The following is a 23,072-nucleotide window of genomic DNA, read 5'->3' as shown; positions in this document are numbered from 1 at the left end:
ACATCACTATACACTCACACACCTATACTATATGTGTCTCTGCATATACACTACCACACATCACTATACACTCACACACCTATACTATATGTGTCTCTGCATATACACTGACACACATCACTATACACTCACACACCTATACTATATGTGTCTCTGCATATACACTGACACACATCACTATACACTCACACACCTATACTATATGTGTCTCTGCATATACACTGACACACATCACTATACACTCACACACCTATACTATATGTGTCTCTGCATATACACTGACACACATCACTATACACTCACACACCTATACTATATGTGTCTCTGCATATACACTGACACACATCACTATACACTCACACACCTATGTGTATCTCTGCATATACACTACCACACATCACTATACACTCACACACCTATACTATATGTGTCTCTGCATATACACTGACACACAACAGCTGCCATTTCCTGTACACTTCAGAACCATGTGATATGCCATAACCCTATACATGCAAATCTATGCATAACATATACAATCTGAATGTATAGACAAATAGCAAATAATTAAGGCATAATTTTACCTGTACTAAAAATGATGATAATCCACGCCACATTGTGCTGATGTGGGCATTGTACACCGCTACTATATTTTTCTCAGAAGTGAAGTGTAAAGGTGCCCATACACTGTGCGATAAAGCAGCACATCCGACGGATTGGTACGATTTGGCTGCTCTATCGTACCGTGTATGGGCATGATATCGGACAGAGCGCGCACCTGTGGGGTTGTACATCGCACCCCCAGATCTTACTGCTGGTTCAGTCGATCTGGGTAATGCAAAGTGTGATCCCATGTAGTGCTATGCGGGTGGGAGAGGGGGGAGCCAGCATATCGGGTGGTCGGCCACCCGATCACACTGTATGTGGGGACTGCCCGATATATCGGACGTCGGATCCCCCATTACGTCGCACGGTGCCTATCGCACCGTGTATGGGCAGCTTTACTTTCCTATATCAACAGAACTTGTGGCTTTTGCATCATGTGAAGAACTGATGTTTGGCAGTTACAGATAATCCATTAGGCAACGCAGGGCCTGATGCTGAGCTGTACGCTAATGCCGCTGCTGCTGCGTCTTTGTCCTCAGCTGTGATGCGAAAATATGCAAATGTCTCAGCCGCCGGGAGATGTATTGAGATGCCCACCTATGGCTTTGCAAATCCAAGCATCTGCGTAAAGTGTAGCAGCATCGGCCGCACATTATTTGATTATCGCAGTACTGAGTGAGTTTGTGGTGCCGCAGAATGGCTGTGGGAATTGAGATGCCCTAGTCCTATATATTGCTTACGGGATCGCAGAATGTGGCATGCTCCTAAACGGTTGCATCGCGCCTGCGTTCTTTGCTGCCCACTCCCCATTACCTCCTCCAAACACCCCCTGACTGTCAATCACACTGCAAATAAAAAGTTGCGAGCGACTTGTATAATGTGCCTTGACGCATGCCCAGTGCAACTTAGATACGTGCGCGGTTTACTGTTAATCGCTCAACTCCGTACAACTCTGAATCATGCACTAAGGCTCCAGCTCCAGGGGCCCAGTTGGCACGAAGGGTTCCGGATTACACTAACTTGTTTTTATATTGGCTGTTTACAAATGGAGATGGCAAAGGGGCACCAAACCAGTATGGTGCTTAGGATCCCGAGGGGTCCTAATCAGGGTCTAATTACTGGGGATACTGACAATCTCAGATTGCTCTATTTACCTATTTGGCTCAGTTAAGAGGCCCATTTATGAATGATTGCGTTTGCAATGCGATCTGGGCATGACATTACAGTCTATGATCGCACTGCAAGATCCAATCATAGTGCTGCAATTTATCATCCGGCACACGCAGGGACAGCGCTCTGAAAGGAGCCCGTCCCTGTGATGTGCTTGATGCTACCGGGAATACTGCACATGCGCTGTCCCGCTGACTGCACATGTGCTGCCATCATTGCCCGGCTAGTTATGCGATGTGTAGCCCAGAGGCTATAGCGGCTAACACCATCTTTAGCTGCGGAGGCCAATTTCCAGAAGTCGCAAGTTGGTAAATCTGGCAGCATCGCATCCCCCATAGAAACCTATGGGGGATACCTCTGCCGATCGGAATGGAGGGATCGTAGCAGATATCTCCGATCCCTCTATCGTACATCTGGGGGAAACTTAATATTTGCAATTAACCCCTTAAAACAGGTTAAAATGATAATTGGGCCCCTTAATATCAGTAAATAATCATCACTTGCAGGACAGCTTGTGACACAGCAGGCTCATCCTTAGGGCATCACAAAAGGAGCTGATCTTTTACGTTCTCTTTCTATCATCAGCAAAGGAAAAGTCTGCCTATAGAATTAGAGGACTCTGTTGATGTAGGTGGAAGGTGTTAAGTGGCCCATACATGGTGCGATGTTTTATTTTTTTTGCACGATTTCGATCGTAACGATTAATCGTGCACATCGTGTGTTGTTTTGGTATGTTTGCGATGCGTGTCCCCGCCGTCTTATAGTTGGATCGTACATCTTACGAGAAAACCGTAACATTGTGTAGGATGTATTATGATGTATGTATGATCGTAGCGATCAATCATACACCATTTGACCACATCGTATGGAGATTTTCAAAGGAAGAATCGCAAGGACAATCATACAACACATCGTGAAGTTTCTAATCACACGGTGTATGGCCGGCTTTAGACCTCCTCCATACAGCCACCATTAGTCATCTTATCCACTACAATTCTTTAAATGCATTTTTATTTTGTTTTTGCAATCTGTGTTTATTGAGAATAATAAAAAAGGTGTACATAGAAATAAATAAGTACACGTACCAAATATTGTCATAATAAACAGTATTATAACAAACAATGGTGAACAATATGAATACACCGATAGTGTACATTTTCTGGTTTTGTATCACTACAGCGACAAACATTTACATATTTATAATGTACAATGCTGGATAAAGAAAAAAATAAATCTTTAAATTCAGTTTGCATGCGTTTTAACATTTTTAAAAGCATGCAAATAAGCCTGAAGGTAGAAACTATTGTCTATAATTATTACGTAGCCATTGGAATTATTCTTGAGTACAGGTTGAGTCTCCCATATCCAAAATGTTTGGGACCAGGGATATTTTGAATATTGGACTATTCCGTATTTTGGAATACTTGCATACCATAATGCAGTATCTTGGGAATGGGACCCAAATCTAAACACAGAATGCATTTATGTTTTATATACACCTTATATACACAGCCTGCAGGTAGTTTTATACAATATTTTTAATAATTTTGTGCATCAAAAAGAGTTTGTACATACATGAAATTCATTTATGTTTCATATACACCTTATACACACAGCCTGAAGGTAATTTTATACTGTATTTTCATAATGTTGTGCTGTAAACAAAGTTTGTGTCCATTGAACCATCAGAAAGCAAAGATGTCACTATCGCAGTCATGCTAGAAATATTCCGTATTTCTGAATATTTGGATATGGGCCACTCAACCTGTATATGGCCGTAATGGCAATCCATGTATTTTTGAGGCATTTAAAGCCAAAGAGAATGGCAAGTGATTTGATGTTTGCTAGGGTAAACGAATCATGAGCTGCACTATTTCGGACAGAATGCTCCTCATGTTGCCTATGTCTCCAATAACTGTGAAGTAGATAAACTGACTTTTAGAGATGCATCCTGTTAAATGAAGAGTAAATGAACAGGGAATGTAATTACTAGAGGAACTTTATCTTAACCTCAAGTGAGGATGACTTGCATCTGTTCTGTGACAGGACCAGCCTTTGAGGTGTACACGTGCTCCCCGACTGTCCGAATCAGGATATGGCCACACCTCCTGTCCTGATTAATGGATCTGCAATGTTGAGAGACGTGTATAACTTATTCCGGGCCTTGGACTGGCTATTGTTGTACTCAATGTAAAAAACGTTTCAGTGTGAAAGGGTGGGGCAGGGCTAGGCGACAAAAGTTATAAGCTTACAGGTTCCAGCGGTGTCTATTGGGTCATGTCAAGGTGCATTAGAACAGGGCAATTTTCTACAGAACACGATTCTCAATGTCTGATCTAAACTTTGGTACAAATCCCCATGCCTGGTAACTGCTGTACTTGTGTTATGTACCAGTTTGGTAGCTAATACCTGATAATCACTTGCCATACATATTTCAGCACTGGACAACTGGACTGGTCAGAAGATATGACTTCTATGGAGACATGCTGATACCTAGCTGCTATTTTTGCATTTTTTACAAGTTAAACACAAAAAAAGCGCACTAAAATAGGTGAAATAAGAATCATTGGTGCCATTCCCATCATTGGGTTTCAAGGAAGCACTTCAATTAGCAGTGATGGCTACAAAGTACTGGGGCAATAGAATGCCGGCACCTCGCAGCCACATGGCGCATTTTACCTCACACCCCATAGAGGTGCCATGATGTGGTAACTAACTTCTCCTTGATATGTGCATGGGTTGGGTACGGGATGCAGACACTCGGGATCCCAGCGGTCAGAATCCCGACGCCGGCATCCCGACAGGGTTAGGATACCGACAGCTGTCGGCCGGTATCCTAACCCTCCCTCCCGGTGCCTAAACCTAACCTCCCCCTCCTCGCACCCTAAACTAACCTTTCCCCCTTCGTGCCTAACCCCAACCCTCCCCCTAGTGCCTAACCCTAATCTCTAACCCTACCCCTTCACCGTCCAGCCCTGCTACTTACCTTCGGGATGCTGGCGGTCGGGATGGCGGCGACAGAATTTTGACAGGTGTTGGGAGTGTGGCGCTGGGATTCTGAGCCCCGCGGTCAGTATTATGACCGCATCCCGTGTGTATATAGCAACCACACATTACTGAGAATTGATGTGGCCTCTGATATTTTAACTGCGCATTTAAAATGTTAGAATGAAGCATAAAGCATAAAGCGCACCTCCAGTACAATCCGCTGTATTGGAAAAGTGCAATATATGAAAAGCACATGGAAAATGCATTGAGCATGCAGCACTTAAATGCATCTAATACATGCATTATTAATATTCAACCTTTATACCCATTTTACAAGTGCATGTGTGAATGGGAGATGTCGCACCCATCCAATCTTCTACTCCCCTAATCAAAAAGTGTCCTCAGTTTTCCAGCATGGGAATTTGCATTTCTTCTTACGCTAGATCTGATTTTGTGGACAAATAGTAACCAATGTGGACCTGTAATGGGGCCCATATATCAACAATCACAAATTCAACAATTCCAGGGCCCGCTGTCTGCACCCGCCGCTACTGTAGTGCAGACAGCAGTGAGCGCGGTCCACACTACAGAGTAACAAACACACAGCCGGCGGCGGCGGCTGTGTGTTTGTAATAGCAGCCGATGAGAGTCAGACAGACTCTCATAGGCTGCTGAGGCAATGGAGGGAGCCGGCTGGAGCTCACTCATTAGCTCCGCCTTCCAGCTCCCCCCGCAGCGGGTGATGGAAGAGACGTCATGACGTCTCTCCCATGGTGCAGGAGAACAGCGGGCCAGGACTCGGAGTGGACAGCTACAATTGAGTCAGGAGCGGGGATTCAGGTAATTTTTTTTTTTGTGTGTGTAAGAGGCAATGGCACTTTATAGAGGGTCCACTATATAAGGGGCACTGTATAGGGGGACCACTACTGGGGACACTTTATAAGGGGCATTGCATAGGGGGGACACTACTACAGGGGGCACTGCATAGGGGGGACCATTACTGGGGGCATTGCATAAGGGGCGGAATCATGGCCGGCAGTTCAAATCCCGACAGGGGAAGCCCGGTACAGGTGAAGATCCCGAACGTCCAAAGGTAAGTATAAACTAACCTAATTCTAGCCCCCAACCCTAACCCTCCTTTAGGGGTGCCTAACCCTAACCTTCCCCCCAAGTGCCTAACCCCCCTCTAAGTGCCTAAACCCAACCCCCCCTTCCTCTAGCCTAACCCTAACCCCCCGGGGGGTGCCTGACCCTAAGTCCCCCCTCCCCCTGTGGCTATCCGCGCCTGGCTTACCTTCGATCGGTAAGCCGGGTGTCGGGCTCCTGGCGTAGGTCTAATGACAGATGCCTGCCATTAGACACATGCCAGGATTACAGTCGGGATGCCGGCGATCGGGATTATGTCCGTCGGCTTCCCGACTGCTTCCCTAAGAGGCATTTCTACTGGGGACATTGCATAAGAGGCACTACTGCAGTGGGCATTGCAAGAGGGGCATTACTACTGGGGGCATTAAGGTGAATAGAAAGAAAAAAAAATGTTCCTAGGGTGACCAGAAACGGTGGTATATCCGGCCCTGTCACTACGGTCCGAACTGTGTGAAGTTTGTATGTTCTCCCAGTGCTTGCGTGGGTTTCCTCCGGGTACTCCGGTTTCCTCCCACACTCCAAAAATATACTGGTAGGTTAATTGGTTCCCAACAAAAATGAACCCTAGTGTGTATGTGTGTTGTGCACATGTGATAGGGAATATAGATTGTAAGCTCCACTGGGGCAGGGACTGATGTGAATGGAAAAATATTCTCTGTAAAGCGCTGCAGAATGTGTGTACTATAAAAATAGCTGATAATAAATCGGTACTATACACTGGCATTTTACAGCTCTGATTGCTCTGTGAAATCCAACATGTTGGTGATCGGTGAACCACATACATTGCTGATTTTTTTTTTTTTTTAACACAATCATCTGCAAAACGCAGAATTTCCCCAATTGATTGCTGATGTATGGGCCCCTTAAGCTTCTAGTGTAGTCACAGATTTAAGAGTAAATGGCCGGGATGTACTAAAGGAAAAATGCAGTAAAAGCCCCGTTTTCAGGGGTTTTACTGCATTTTCATATGTACTAATTCCCGGCCGCCCTATTTTCTGTGCGGAGGGTAATGGCAGGTTTTTCTGGCGTTACCCTATAGAAGCCTATGGGCTTCTTACCGGGGCTCCCATGGGAACGCCTCCGTCTGGCAGTCACGCCCCCGGCACGCCCACCAAAGGGGGCGTGCTGTCAATCAACATTGACAGCACACCCCCTTTGGTGCGAGACCCGGAGCGACGGAGAGCCCATCGCTATCCGGGTCTCGCGCATGCGCAAGACGGAGCTCCCTCCGTCGTGCCGCATGCGCAGTGGGGCAACATCGACCCGTTTGCGAGCGTCCTTTGCTTGCGAACGGGTCTGAATGACCCCCTGAATTCCCCTCTAGGTGTCCTTTGATTTTATATCACGATATATTATAGGTTTATTAGCCTTTAAAGATCAATTACAATGTAGCTGCATCTATTAGATCAAATCCAGTTTTAACTACTGTGTGTTTTGTTTTTTTTAAATCAAGAGAATGATATAATTTGACACACTGTGTAATTATGGTTGTCAGATAGTGTGTGAATATTCTGACGTGCAAGCAACACTGAGATCCTCCTGGGTCTTGTTGCTTTATTAAAGCCAGTGAAGTTTAGAGATTAACAAAAATAAACATTTCACTTCCTGGTTACCCAGCAGCACAGGACTTGCGAGAATGGTGTAGTTTTTGAAGTGAGAAGTAGACTTTGTAAGCATTGGAATTTGCATGACTGGGCATTGCTTCCATTGTAACCTGGATTGTAAGCATCCTGGCTAAGATGTCTGGCTATTCTACTAGTACAATATTTCCTCCCAGAAAACAGAAATACTTCTTACTGGAGGCTTTTCTTGGCTTGTGTTGTATGTGTGAGAAATGCAGTATAACGTTTGTTCAGAAATGTGTTCTTGGTTAGGAAAGAACCGATCATTGTTGGGATTAAAGTGTACCCGTCGCCTACACATACTGGAGGCAACCATTTTGTTGGCTACCAATAAAGAGACATTGTGGAGGCAGACATTTTGTTGGCTGAACCAATATTACACCTTACCAATTCACTCCTCCACTGTTGTTTTGTATGAGCACATACTGGCTTATGGGAGGAAAACCTTGGCTTTATTTTGTTACTTGCACCTCTATGGGACGTGAGCAAAAACAAGTAAGGTTTTCCTGCATAGTATTACTACTGACCAGCATTATGGCAGTTGTCACTAATGTTGTTGACGCGCACTAAATTAGTCCCAAGTTGTTAAAAGCTGCTAATAACATACACAAATATACATTTAAATGTTTCATAGTTTGTTAGAACACAAAATAAAGGGGCTGATTCACAGTTGGGGGTAAATTTACTAAAGATCGATTTTAAACGATTAAAAATCGATCAACATCGATGTGTTTCAGGGACTAAATCACACATTTACTAACACATTCAAATATAAAAACTGTCTGTTAGTAATTGTGCGATTTAGCCCCTGAAAAACAACATCAATGTTAATCGATTTAGATTAACATTGATGTTGTTTTTAGGGGCTAAATAACATTTTTAATTGATTACAATCAAATTTTAGTAAATTTACATCCTTGTCTCTGAATGGGTGTATTTTAAACAAGAAACAAAATGTATGCAAACGTAGAATATGTCCACCCATTGTGCTGAGCACATGCAGCTAACCACTCGCAAGTATTACAGCTTTCTCAGATGTGTCAGAATGGTGGTCTGTATTGGTTTCCAATTACGTGAACACGTCATTCTTCGCTACTTTGATGATGGTACCTCTGGGAAATATTGCGATTTGTGCCTTCAGGCAGCAGGGAGGGACAACGATGATGCGATTTTCTAGGAATCGCATCATCAAGCTCCTGGACTGCCCATTTCACTGAGAAGTTAGCAGCATGCGGGAGGCGGGAGGCTGATCAATTCTCTGGATTACGGTAGAACTCGCCTACGGAGTCTCCCGGACATTCCGGGAGAGTAGGTAAGCATGGGGCATGTACTTGGCCTATGTTAAATCGTTCTTTCCCTACCTAATCCCACCTCTCCAGGCACAGGCTGGCATTAAGTGCCAGACCTTGCCTGAATCACACAAGTCTGCTTAGATGCATATTTGCTCATCTAATTTATGCAATTTCATGCAAGATATTCTATGCAGTGCTCACTCCTTATCAGGCCTAAATTGGCTGGTACTATAAAACAATAGATGTTATTCTGCTGCATAGTAAATGTTAATACATTGCAAACATCTCAAGTTTTGTCATGGTATGGGAAATATTATATTTGTGAATGTTAAGGTAAAACACGTAACGATTTTGTAACCAACGATTTTCTGTCAGATAATCGGTCAGATTATATGTCTGATTTTCCCTTGAAAAAGGGAACGATTTTTGAAGTGTAATGTACGATTTTTACAACGATTAACGAAAAACGTTCCTTCCCTTAATGAAAATCATTACGTTGGACTGTCTGAAATGGACGATGAACGATAATTACAAACGGGAGCGCGCTTGAATGATTATCGTTCATCGTTATAACTCAGAAACTGAATGTTAACGACATCGTTAACGACAAATCGTTCAAAAAATCGTTACGTGTGTATGCACCTTTAGTGTTATTATTATTCGTTAATACATGTCAACTTTTAGGTCCATAAATGCAAAAACTATGCATATTTTTTCTTTCTACACACATTTTAGAACAACCTGACTTGGCAACATTATTGTTTGTAAGTACAAGTGACTAAAAGCTTTCAGTCTTAATTTTTCATAATTGCAGTAAGAATGAATTATGCATGGTCACTTTGTAATTTAAATAATGTTTGTTTATGCTAATTTGTAATAACATAATGTACAGGGTGACAAGACAAAGTTCTCGGTGGTGTCAGGTGACAGTATAATTTAAGAAGACTTATTACAGAAAGCCTTGCGCCTCTTGATGTGGTGTCTGGGCAAGGCAGCGATGGCAGCATGGTTCTTCTGCCAGCTGGCTCATAGTAAGCAATGGAAATAGTGTAGGCAGAGTCTACATGTATAGTGCAGGCCTCAGCTGCAATGGGAGGGACAATGACTACATTATGTCTGAAGACTGCAATGATTAGGGAGTTGCAGTTATATATAGGAGTCACTGTGGTAATTAGAGAACAATTTATACATAATAATTATATAAATTAAATAATGATGCTTAGAATCTCGACCTATATAAGAAATAGTGTACACAATAGGAGGATGATTACTGCACTAGTCATAAACAGAATATAGTATTGGTATGACAGAATGTAATAGTCAAGACACATATAATAAATTATAAACAACACATTTAATGACCAACACAATTCACACTATATAAAGTATATTAGATATAATTATTACATGAGCTGCTAAGAAAAATCTGCTCTGAAATACAGATTCTGCATTTTAACACATGGGGAAATCCATTGATCCTGATTTTTACTTGGAAACAGCGCGCGTTATCTCAGTGTTTACCAAGCAGGTATTGAATTCCCCCTTAATATTTGATGAATTGAAATCTCCGTATGTGTGTTCAGTAATTGCTATCCATATAATAGCTGCAAATATGTGGATTTAAGGTAGTCTCAAGAATGCTTGATAAATGTATATATTCCGAAACTGTGTAATCCCATTTCCATTTGCCAGTACATGTCCGGTTTGTAAGTGGGTTTTTCTTTGTTGGGAATCCGTGCTGAGTGCAACCTCCAGGTGTATGCACTAAGCAACAAGGAACTGTATGTCCCGGTGTGATTACATACTCGCACAAATCCCACGGCAGCAGCTACAATCCAAGTAGGAGGCAGCAAAGAGGCCGCTATTTCAGGTGTACAATAAGGAGACTGTAAATTGTCAATAACTGATGGTTAAGGAAGTTACTGACACGTTTTGCCCCTATATGAGGCTTTCTCAAAGAGATTTTTACATTTTGCCATGTAAATACTATATTCTGTTTATGACTAGCGCAGCAACCATCCTCCTATTTAATTTTATTAACTTCTCTGGTAGAAATGCTTTTTTGTGAGGTTCCACAGACTCACCATTGGGGATCTGCAGCTATTTTTTTATTTTTATTTTGCTACTTTATATGTTAACAACAATTCACAATATACACCTGACATCTTACAACTATTTATTAATATCTGGGCTCACGGGAGGGTTTTTTTGTGTCAAGAAAAAAAATACTAAACTAGGAAACTATTTTTATTTTAGTTCTAAAGAGACTGTATAGATTTGTAAATACCCCTTCATCCAGAACAAGCCTCTGCAAGCACAATTCATAAGCTAGAGAAAATACAATAGACTATTTCATTGAAAAATACATTTATAATTCTTGCCCAGAAAAGTTAATGCATGTGTTGTTGGGGAAGGGATTTATTAGGAAAGCTTCTGAGAAAACGAAAACTAATACATCTTTAATAATATTGCGAATACACTGATCAGCTGTACCAGGTGGACTGATGATCTGTGATCTGCATGAGGGATTAATGCCACTAGAGAAGTTGGGGGGTAATGTCATTGAGGGATCTATTGCCACGTAATGCTACAGTGGGAACATACAGATATGTCATCATACACCGTGGCTTCAGTGGCGCCAAACAGCCCCTCTTGGCACGCTAGGTCCTGGGAGACTTGGCCCAATCATCTTTCTTGCTCAAAATGTGTGTCTTATTCTCACAAATAAAACAACTGGAAGTGACCAAACTACTAAATTACACTGATCAATGTGCTGTGCAACATTTGTTCATCTATGGGTGACTAAGGGGTCTATTTACTAAGCAGTGTTAGGAGACAGAGTGAAAAGTGATAAGGTGCCAGCCAATCAGCTCCCAACTGTCATTTTTCAAACACTGCCTGTGAGATGACAGTTGGGAGCTGATTGGCTGCCACCATATCACTTTTCACTCTGTCTCCTAACACTGCTTAGTAAATAGACTGCTGAGTCTGAATCTGTAAGCGAATTGCTATGATGCATCGGCCGTGGCTTTTTCTCACGCCAAGTTCCACTGCTTTATCTGCGACTTTGGGCCGTATTCAATTGCCGGTGAAAAGCCGAGGTCGGCGAAAAGTTCTCGCTGGTGACGTCATTTCCCCGTATTCAATCCCATCGACTTTCCACTGGTGCGAAAAGTCTGCACCTTGTAACCAGCGGGAAAGATTCGCCTCTGAAAGGAGGTGGAAAAAAGTGCAGAATTGGGGGTTTGGGGTGCAAAGTTGCGGCAAGACCCCTGCAGCCTTGGGACTGTCCCCCAAAGGTTATCTGTGTAAAAAAAATAAAAAAATACTATAGATCACCCCAAAAAAACAAAAGATGGGGGACAAACTTAAAAATTGGCGAATTAGACTCCAGGGGGTTCCCGCAAGTATGCCCCAGGTGTTGTTTTGATTGCAGGTGTTTGCTGAAGGTGCGTTTTTTTAAAACCTCACGTTAGCGATTTTGAACCTTGCTGGCACCCATTTTCATGTACCCCAAATTTGCTGGGACTACTTATCTTTGCAAAAAAACCTGCTAAATGCTATTCTTCACCACTTGTGCAAAGATGCTAAATAGCAGCAATTGAGAGCATTTAAGCACAACAAATACCTTCAGCAGGGCTAGTCGTGGGTATCCATAGTGATCTCCCATGTCAGTGCATCTTTTGGGGGGTGTCAGGCTGATTTCCCCAAATCTGCCAGGACTTTTCGCCTGTTTGAGTTTCGCCGGGACACGTTCTCGCGTCCTTTGCAATTGAATAGGGCAAATAGCGGGGACGAGCGCGATACTTTTCTGGAGGCAAAACTAGCAATGACGGTGGAAAGTCAGGTAGGCGAAAAGTCCGGTACTTTTCACCGGCAATTGAATACGGGCCTTTTTGTTTTAAAAGGAATTTCTGTGTGGTTTAAGTCGCAGCCCAGCGTCTCTAGTACACTGTGAGTGGTGTTTTCGGACAAGCTCAATTGCGCTGGGCGTCTTGCACCCTATAGTGTATTGATGCTAAGTGTATGAACGCACATCTGTATGGAGCTGGGGGTAATGCTACAATGAAGGCCTATGTCCACAGAGCGGTGGGCGTTAATGACACTGGAGGATCTATTACCACTTGGGGAGTGAGGTGTAATATCACTGGGGAATATATTAACACGGGGTGGGGGGAAGTAATGCTACAATGGAGAGCAATTGACAGTCAGTGGGGCTGGGGATAATGCTACGGGGGCACCAAGTCAGCAATGAGGGTGGTCCAGTATAAAATTTGTAATGGGGTAAGTAATTCTTATAGGCGGCCCTGCCTTTTGATTTGTGAATGGTTCTCTCACCCACATCCAACCCTGCACCATTCCTCAGCATTTATTCATGGAGGAACAGAGAAACCTGTGGAAAGTGTTATGCACAGAGCAGCCCTCTAACTAGATGGTGGGGCAGCCTTAAAGTTTCCATTGCTATTCTAGTCAGTCTGGTGCTGATACAGGCTGTGACGAGTTTCATTGTCCTATTACTTTTCAGATAAAGAGGGGTATTCAATATGGGAGCGAAAAGTCCATGCTGGACTTTTCACTCCACATCGGAGATTTTCCTGGGATAAAGTATCGGGTGCGCGCCCGCTTTATCCCCGTATTCAATTAAAAAGCTACGAAAACGGGAGCCGGCGAAATAGGATCGGCGAAAAAAACGGGATTTACCTGGAATAAATTGTAGGACCCCCTTAAAGCTGTCAAAACATGGGGGATCACTATGGGTACACCCGTTTTAGCCTGCAAATGAAAGTCAGGGTTTTAAATAGCTGCGGCAAATGAAAGTCGGGGTTTTAAATAGCCGCGGCAGGTGTTTTTTTCCGACATTGAAGAAGTGATGCAGAAGAGCACATAGGTTATTTTTTTCGTTTTTTTAAGTGGTCTCATCAAATTTGGGGGACATGAAAATGGGTACTAGCATATTTTTATTTTTATGTCCCTAAAGTTATTTAAAAAAAAATCAGCAAAAATGTACCTGCCGCTAATAGCCTATTCTAGAATACACCTGCCGCATATTTGCAGAATAGCCCTGAACCTATTTCCCTATTTTTAAACACTTTTTTTACCTCAATTTTTAAAGGGCTTTTTTGGGATGTCCCTATTTTTTTTAACAAAACTTTTTTTGACATAGTTATTTTTAAAATGTCATTCCCAGGGGTGCAGGCTATTTTTTTTAAGCCTGCACCCCTAAACCCCAATTCTGCGCTTTTTTTCGCCACCTATTCAGTGGTGAAAAGTTATCCCTGTTTTTTTTCAATGACTTTTCGAACCTGTATTCAGTTTAAAGCCCTGTATGCTTCACATTGTCTAAGTTCATTGATTTTTACCTGTAATCCCCTAATTGATACAGATCTGCCCAGCTTCATTGTTGCTCATAGCGCAGCGAATCGCGCTATGCGTGCTGTGAGACGCCCTCCCGCCATTAGGGACGCGCAATAGCATCTCCATTTAAACCTATGGAGACGCACTCCCGCGATAGGATTGAATGGAAACGCACTTCCACGAACGGGGACGCGCCATAGTGTAAAGTGGCACATAGCGCTATTCGCGGGCACGTTTGTGCCGCGATCGGCAACAATGAACAATGAACCTGGACACATCTGTAGGTAAGGTAATTTTTAAAGAACGCGTCCAAGTGACATGTAGGATCCTGTATCCTGGGAAGCCCAGGTCATGGTTTGTTTCCTGACCTGGAAAATGTCTTCAGTCCTTGTTTGTAGCCGATATTTGTTTTAATTTCCCATTTCATGATAAATACAAAATCTATTGGATTGTCTAATACCCCTTTTCCACTGGCCAAAATACCCGATTATTATTGCCGTCTCAACCCGGGTCGATTGACCTGGCATTTCCTCCCGGGTCTCAAGCAGGGTTTTAGGTGGATAAAACCCTGGTCAGGATCAGTGGAAACGGGTAATCCGAGACTTCTGACCCGGGACCTGTTTGCCGCATGCTGATTGGCTGGTATTCGGAAGCTGTCTGTGAAAGCGGTCATCGGGGAGGGAGAGATTACAGCCGTTTTGGTTTTTACCTCATCCCCGCTTCATATGGGGAGGCTGTAATCTCTCCCTTCCCAGTGACCGCTGTCACAGACACCCTCCCGAATGACCCCCTCCCCCCCCTCCCCTGGAAAGGACCCCCCCCCTGGTCGCCGGTCCGCTCCAGTCTGGCTTTCAGGCGAGATCTGGAGTTTCCGGCGCTTGGTGATGACGACCTCTCCAAGCACCCGTGTGCAGTGTAAACGGTGCCGACCTGTGTCCTGGGTTGGCGCCATAGTGGAAATGGGATACATCCTGTGTCTGACCCGGCTTGGAACCGTGGGCCTGATTCAGCTTTGGGAATAGAGTGAAAATTAGCACTTAACTGTGAACCTGGACAAACCATATTGCAATGCAACGGGTGTAAATACATTATTTTTTTTTTGCATGTAGGGTAAATACTGGCTGCTTTTACATGTAGCCCACAAATACTGCACAGCTTTATTATTACTCTACAATTTAGATGTCAGTTTGGACACACTCCTCCCAAATCTAAATCTCTCAGCACACTTTAAATCTGCCCCACCTGCAGTGCAGCATGGTTTTACCAAGATGATCAGTTAAGTGCTAATTCTCACTCTATTTCCAAAGCTGAATCAGGCTCCATGTTCCAAATCCCGGGTCAGACCCCAGATTTTGATGGAAAAGGGTTTTTTTAGAAAGGGTTTTCTAATACAATCCAATTCCTGCAAATTTCCTGATTATCTTCTGGTTTAAGCTCATCTGCAAGTCATCGGATTCACCATGATTAAAGTTAATATGATCTATTACTAAGATGAACAGCTGCAATTAGAGAAATCTATACTAGTGAAGAAGATATGTCCTGCTCGAACAGAATTACCCCACAAATGCTTCTGTATTCTGATTTATTTGACATGCCCACAGAAGTCATTTAGGAACTGGATATATCCTCACACAGGCTGTGGTTTGTTTAACCTTCCATGATCAGTTACATTGAAATGGGATATCACTGTATTACATTCTGCAGCCGTGAGGGATTCGTCTTCCCAGCACTATTCAGTACTTTAAGATAAACCACTAACTGACTGTAATGAAGGTTTCCTTTAAAAAAAATGTGGCTTGTTGGTCAGTGTAGACATGCAGAATCTCTGCTTTGTGGTTCCATGTAAAATAAGGACAGGGCGTGTTTGTGGCTATTGAGTTTAGCTCCATGGACAATATAGTATACACAAGCCTCAGTGTTTGCAGTTAAAAGGACATTACTTCTCTCCTTTTGTATTATCCTTATTACAAAATGAAACAAAAGTTATTTTCATTCCTGAGAGATGCTTTCTTATAAAACAGTGTTTCCCAAATCCTGTTCTAACGCACCCCCAACAGTTCATGTTTTCAGGATTTATTTAATCATGCACAGGTGGTTCAGGTGAATTGTTGTTATTTACTGAAGATTTGCTCTGCTAACTAACATCCCATATTACCGCTGAGGGATGTATTTTTGAGGGAGATTATAACTTTTTTCATACCAGCCAAGCAGTAGCTGTCCCGGTCAATGCTAACACCTACATTTCTTCATCTGTTTCTAGTTAATGTAGAAGAATACATTCCCATAACCCAAAATCATGAATTATGGAGCATATTTAATCTCTTTGCTTAGAGATTGCACTGTGAGACTAAATTTATTGCCAAGTTAATAACAAGGTAAATGACTAAACGTCACACTAAAATCTTAGTTACCTACTTTATTGCAATGCCCTGGAGAGTCCCAGAGTGTCCTGGTTTATTGGGACAGCTCCTGGGAAAGCCATTGACAATACGCCTTGCCCAGCCCATTTGGGAATAAGGAGTTTGGTGACACCATGTGCATTATCTACACCCACTAGATGGCACAAGTTGTTTCCTGCTTTAATAAATCAGGAAAATAACAATAGTAGTAGACTAGTTACGCAAGATCCATTTTCCATTGATCCATTCCCTATATACCTATACCACATATATTATAAAGGGGAAACATATGTGGTATAACTGTTGTCTGGATATGTAGCTAATTAAACCTTGGAGCACATAGATGTTGTTGGCCAATCTGTGTGAAAGTATCTCCATTTGTGCCAAGAATAACCATATAAAGTGGCTGCTGAGAATAACTGTAAAAAATGTGCTTAGTAAAGTAAAACATAAAAAAGTTATTCTTAGAGGATCACAAATATGTTCAATAATCCTGGTCCTTGTGGTACAAACCATCACTGCTCATTAAGGGTATACAAAGCGATACCCGCCCCTTGAATTCCAAGCCAATTACTGTTCTTATCAGTAATATTAGATGGAAAGGCTTCTTGGGAACTCTGGAGACTTTTTTACCTCAAACAGCGCTCCATTTACGAACTAACCCAGCACTCGTCTTTGACCCTAAAAGAGAGTATGACATTTATCCAGTATTTATCTTAGTTTACTTCTGTTTATGACTGTCCTGCTTACACCATCTATAGATGGCATTAGCGATATGTTCCCCTTTGCTGTAAATGAGGACCCAGCAGAGGCTTTTCGGTTCCAGTGAAGCCTTCCAGGCTCAGTTGAGTCCTCATTGTGTTGAAGTACATTGGGCATGCACAGACGGCCATTGCACATGCACCTTAGGGCCTGATTCCATTGTGGAGGGTATTACGCAGCTGCAGGGAAGCGGCTGTGCAATACCGTCCAATTAAATTGCAAATGCAGCAGGAGGTGCGTGTAGGTAATAAACACCTCCTGCATGCATCTGCAATCCAAATGCAGCGTCCATAGACCACGGAAACCCGTCTGCAAGGTCCAGAGGGATTTTTGAGGTCTATGGTACGCCCCCGTTTTGTAGAACAGTCCTGGTCGCCGGCCACCCAACACCGCAGCAGGTGAATCATAGTGCAGCTAAGGGGAGACTGCGAGCGATCACCAGGACCTGTTCTGCACATGCACAGACCCACAACAATCTGATATGTATGTAAACCTGATTGTATACATGCATATCTAAATCAGGCACTTATGCTGGGTACACACTATAGCGATATATCTGCAGATGATGGTCCTTCATACACACTAAACGGCCATAATCTGCTTCTGCCCACGGGTCCCGGCAGCCGGGGAGCATGTAGTGGTGTGTCCCGCCCCCTCCCCGCGGCTGCCGCTGTGTGTATACGGTGGGTCTGCAGACCGCCCGTACACACTTGCCGATGGACAGATATGTCTGCAGACATAACTGTCCATCGGCTGTGCAGCACAGTCAATGCGACATGTCTGTGAACGACGTCGTTCACCGATATATCGCCTGTACACACTGGCCGACGGCCAGCAGATATATTGGCTGATCAATTGATCGGCCAATATATCGCCCAGTGTGTACCCAGCATAAGTCAGCAGCTTGCCACAGGAAGTGTTGGACCTTGCCAGACAACTGTGTTGTTTAATACCGTCGGCATATTCATAAGTATCACAGTGATACTAAACATACCACCGGCAATTCTGATGTTAAATGAAGCCAATAGTAACATATACACTTCAATGTAATGGTACGGTGAAACTTTTCGTGGTCTAATTTACTGTGTGTGTACAGTAGAGAAAAATCCTCATACTAGTCTTACATCACATCTTCTATCTTAGGGGTGGGCAATAAGCGGCCCCCCAGATGTTGTAAAACTATACATCCCAGCATGCCCTGCCACAGTTTGGCTATTTGGTCATGCTAAAAATGTTGCAATGCATGCTGGAATTCGTAGTTTAACAACAGCTGGAGGGCCGCTTATTGCCCACTAGTACTGGTTTCTGCATAAACTGCGCTAGTGTGTATGAACACTATATATATATATATATATATAATTCCATTCCTTAAAAGATTGATTGAAAATGAGCACAAAACATGTCTGAGAGAACACAAAGCATGCTTTGGCAGGATTCATGTGCGTTACACGTCTCGTTTCAGCTTGCGAAGCAGAGTAATTAGACCGTATGAGCAGTGACAACTGTGTGCTAGGCGTGAATGAAAGTCTTGTGCACAGAGACCGCTAATTCAAGAGAGACACAGATGGCTATGGGCATTGTCTGTACACAATCATACTTACAAATGTAGGCATTGAAATGCATCAGTTAAGTTGAACCAAACAAATGAGTTATGGGTGATCGGAAACTTCATAGACTACAAAGCAACAAAGATTTCTATGTTTGATTAACCCCTTGTGTTTCCATCGCAGGTGTTTAAATGAACTGCTTGGTTTCAGGGTTTCAGCAAAAATAGAACCATATGTTTTATATGTATAACAATCCACTAAGGTCTGTCCCGCCTCCAACATGCATGTGCAGTGGGAGCTGGGGTGTGTGCTTCCCTCCAATGGCTCCCAGCTAGGGAGACAGGGCAGACCCTAGCTGTTGAGGACAGAGGCCCTGATTCAGAGCCGAACGCTCTGAAAGAGCGCTCGCTCTGAATCAGGGCGTTTTTTTTTTTTTTGTGCGGCCTCCTGGCCGCTCGCATAGCTGTGGGTGACCACAGCTGGTACATGTTGCCCGGGCATGCTGGAGGGGCCTGGCACCGCTTCCCCCCCCTCTTTCATCACAGCAGCCCAGCACACGCTGCTGTGTGCTGGGCTACACTGGGAGACTGCTCGCGGCTGCATAGATCTATCGTCCTCAGCATGACTGGGTCTCTCTCTTTCTCCTTTTTCTCCTTACATTGAACATACAACACATCATGCCCAACATTGTGGAGCAAATGCACTTTTCCAAGTCTAATCTTGCCTACACACAAATGCCCAAAACGCTGCTGTATATGTCTAAATAATCACTTTGGGCAAAATTTATTAAGCGGCGGGTTCTAAACCCCGGCGGTTTGATTGTGGGTTCTAAACTCTGGCTGTTTGGCGGCGATTTCTAAATTACACGAAAACCGCTCCCTGGTAATTTTAGCCCTAGCCCTGTACTATTCTATTCTAAAATGTTTTTTGACGTCTGTTTTGGCCTTAGTAAATCTGCAGATAGGTTCCAAACCCCAGCGGTTTTGCTGTCGCTTAGTAAATTTTGCCCTTTGGGTGTTTGGAATCTGATCCTGGAGCGCCATTTCTTTTTTGTGAACTACATTATTACTGCACCCTGGCACCCTGCTTTTCTATGTAATTTGGGGTGCTCAAGTCCTAATGTGTGTGTGTGTGTGTGTGTGTGTGTGTATGTATGTATGTATGTATATATATATATATGTATGTGTATATATATATATATATATATATATATATAAATACTAGGGTGATTGGACAGACCAAGTAGAGGAGGACCCACTGGGAATGGGATAAGATGGATGGGGGAGGTGGACAGGGCATCAAAATGGGGTGGAGCAGACTGGGGTGACCTGGGTCCCTTCACCAGTATATGTATAATTTTTTATCAACAGTTTATGTAGTGCACACATATTGTGCAGTGCTTTACAGAGAATATTTAGTCATTTCTATCAGTCCCTGCCCCAGTGGAGCTTACATTCTATATTGCCTATCACATGGACACACATATAAACTAGGGTTTTTTTTTGTCAGAAGCCAATTAACCTACCAGTATGTTTTTGGAAGAAACCTATGCAAATATGTGGAGAACATACATACTCAACACAGATAGTTGCTTGGTCAGGAATTGAACTCATGACCTCATGGCTGTGAGGTCATAAGGCAAACAAAACAGCGACCATTCTTAAAGCCATCACTGAACACTATAAGAGCCGATGACTGCTACAATCTCTTTTGGTGGCTGCACTAGCGAGCTACTGCTGTATAATGCATTTATGAAATTGTATAGGAAGTGGGGGCGCACTATTCTTTGCAAATATAATTTAAAAAAACCCCAAAACCTAAGAAATCACATGTACATAAGTATTCACAGGGTTTGCTCAATACTTTTGTTGATGCACCTTCGGCAGCAATTACAGCCTCAAGTCTTTTTGAATATGAAGCCACAAGCTTGGCACACCTATCTTTGGGCAGTTTCGCCCATTCCTCTTTGCAGCACCTCTCAAGCCCCATCAGGTTGGATGGGAAGCGTCGGTGCACAGCCATTTTCAGATCTCTCCAGAGATGTTCAATTGGATTCAAGTCTGGGCTCTGGCTGGGCCACTCAAGGACATTCACAGAGTTGTCCTGAAGCCCCTCCTTTGATATCTTGACTGTGTGCTTAGGGTCGTTGACCTGCTGAAAGATGAACCGTCGCCCCAGTCAAGAGGTCAAGAGCGCTCTGGAGCAGGTTTTCATCCAGGATGTCTCTGTACATTGCTGCATTCATCTTTCCCTCTATCCTGACTAGTCTCCCAGTTCCTGCCGCTGAAAAACATCCCCACAACATGTTGCTGCCACCACCATGCTTCACTGTAGGGATGGTATTGGCCTGGTGATGAGTGGTGCCTGGTTTGCTCCAAACATAATACCTGGCATTCATGCCAAAGAGTTCAAGCTTTGTCTCATCAGACCAGAGAATTTTGTTTCTCATGGTCTGAGAGTCCTTCAGGTGCATTTTGGCAAACTCCAGACGGGCTGCCATGTGCTCTTTACTAAGGAGTGGCTTCCGTCTGGCCACTCTACCATACAGGCCTGATTGGTGGATTGCTGCAGCGATGGTTGTCCTTCTGAAAGGTTCTCCTCTCTCCACAGAGGAGTGCTGTAGCTCTGACAGAGTGACCATCGGGTTCTAGGTCACATCCCTGACTGGAGCCCTTCTCCCCCGATTGCTCAGTTTAGACGGCCAACCAACTCTAGGAAGAGTCCTGGTGGTTCCGAACTTCTTCCATTTACAGATGATGGAGGCCACTGTGCTCATTGGGACCTTCAAAGCAGCAGATATTTTTCTGTACCCTTCCCCAGATTTGTGCCTCGAGACAATCCTGTCTCGGAGGTCTACAGACAATTCCTTGGACTTCATGCTTGGTTTGTGCTCTGACATGCACTGTCAAGTGTGGGACCTTATATAGACAGGTGTATGCCTTTTCAAAATCATGTCCAATGAACTGAATATACCACTGGTGGACTCCAATTAAGCAGTAGGATCATCTCAAGGATGATCAGTGGAAACAGGATGCACCTGACTTAAATTTTGAGCTTCATGGCAAAGGCTGTGAATACTTATGTACATGTGATTTCTTAGTTTTTTTGTTTAATTCAATTAGCAAAAATCTCAAAAAAACTTTTTACACGGTGTCATTATGGGGTATTGTGTGTAGAAGTTTGAGGACAAAAATTAATTTATTCCATTTTGGAATAAGGCTGTTACATAACAAAATGTGGAAAAAGTGAAGCGTTGTGAATACTTTCCGTATGCACTGTAAATACAACATTCTGTGTATGCAAAATATCTGAAACATCTGATAAGTTTCCTTATACAAGGTTCTCTGCTACATATATTGGTTTAAGAAGAGTAATATTCCTGTCTTTTCATATCTGATACATGACATAGTTTTGTGGCCGTGTATCAGGATCTAGCTCTTACTGTATAAGGCCAGCATCCACACAAGACTCTGCCTGGGATTTATTAGCTGTTACTGTGTATTGTTGGGTTATGTAAAACAATCACTGAAATGTTTGTAAAGCAGATAGATGAACCTATGGCTGATACTTAGTAACTGCAGTCTGTGTTCAGATTATGGGACTAATTTTAATAGATAGAATAAATAAATTTTATATCCATCTGGGAAAAAATATTTTAATTTTGACATTTAGGGCCAGAGTCTTCTGGATGTTGCCTGCCTGCGACTTTATGCAAATGGAACTAAAATGTCCTTCTCTGGGGTACATCTATGTGTATGAATGTGCAAGGACTGAGACGCCCATTTTGAGCATCCTTACGCATTGTAATACCACCTGATGCGTATGCCACCATCAGTCACACCATTGAAAATTGCACAAGCTCTATGGCAGGTGCAGATGTACAGCCTCCAAAGTGATTGATTGAGCATCTGAGCACGCAAACAATTCATGAGCACGCAAACAATTCAGTGACACGACTATGACCTGTCCATAAGATGGACCACCTCCAGTGCATTTGTGCTTACTTTGTGCAGCACATGTGCCATAGTATTTTTTATGGATTTTCGCGTAATCGTGGTGGGCAATTTGCTGTCTCTTTGCGCATCGGCATTGCGTGCGACTCTGAATGAGGCCCTCAATGTGTAAGGCTAAGTTATGAAAATTCTTCAGATTTGTTGTCATAGATGATTTTTGGGGAATTCTCTCACT

At 43.2% G+C, this 23,072-nt stretch overlaps 1 protein-coding gene across 1 annotated transcript in view; it reads left to right on the top strand.

The window, feature by feature from the left end:
* Positions 1 to 23,072, top strand: part of ARHGEF3 (Rho guanine nucleotide exchange factor 3) — a 336,653-nt gene that overhangs the window by 766 nt on the left and 312,815 nt on the right. The window lies entirely within an intron of this gene.

Source organism: Taudactylus pleione, unplaced genomic scaffold (genome assembly GCF_031769625.1).
Source record: "Taudactylus pleione unplaced genomic scaffold, aTauple2 ptg000128l, whole genome shotgun sequence".
NCBI lineage: Eukaryota > Metazoa > Chordata > Amphibia > Anura > Myobatrachidae > Taudactylus > Taudactylus pleione.
This window is presented reverse-complemented; position numbering and strand designations above follow the sequence as displayed.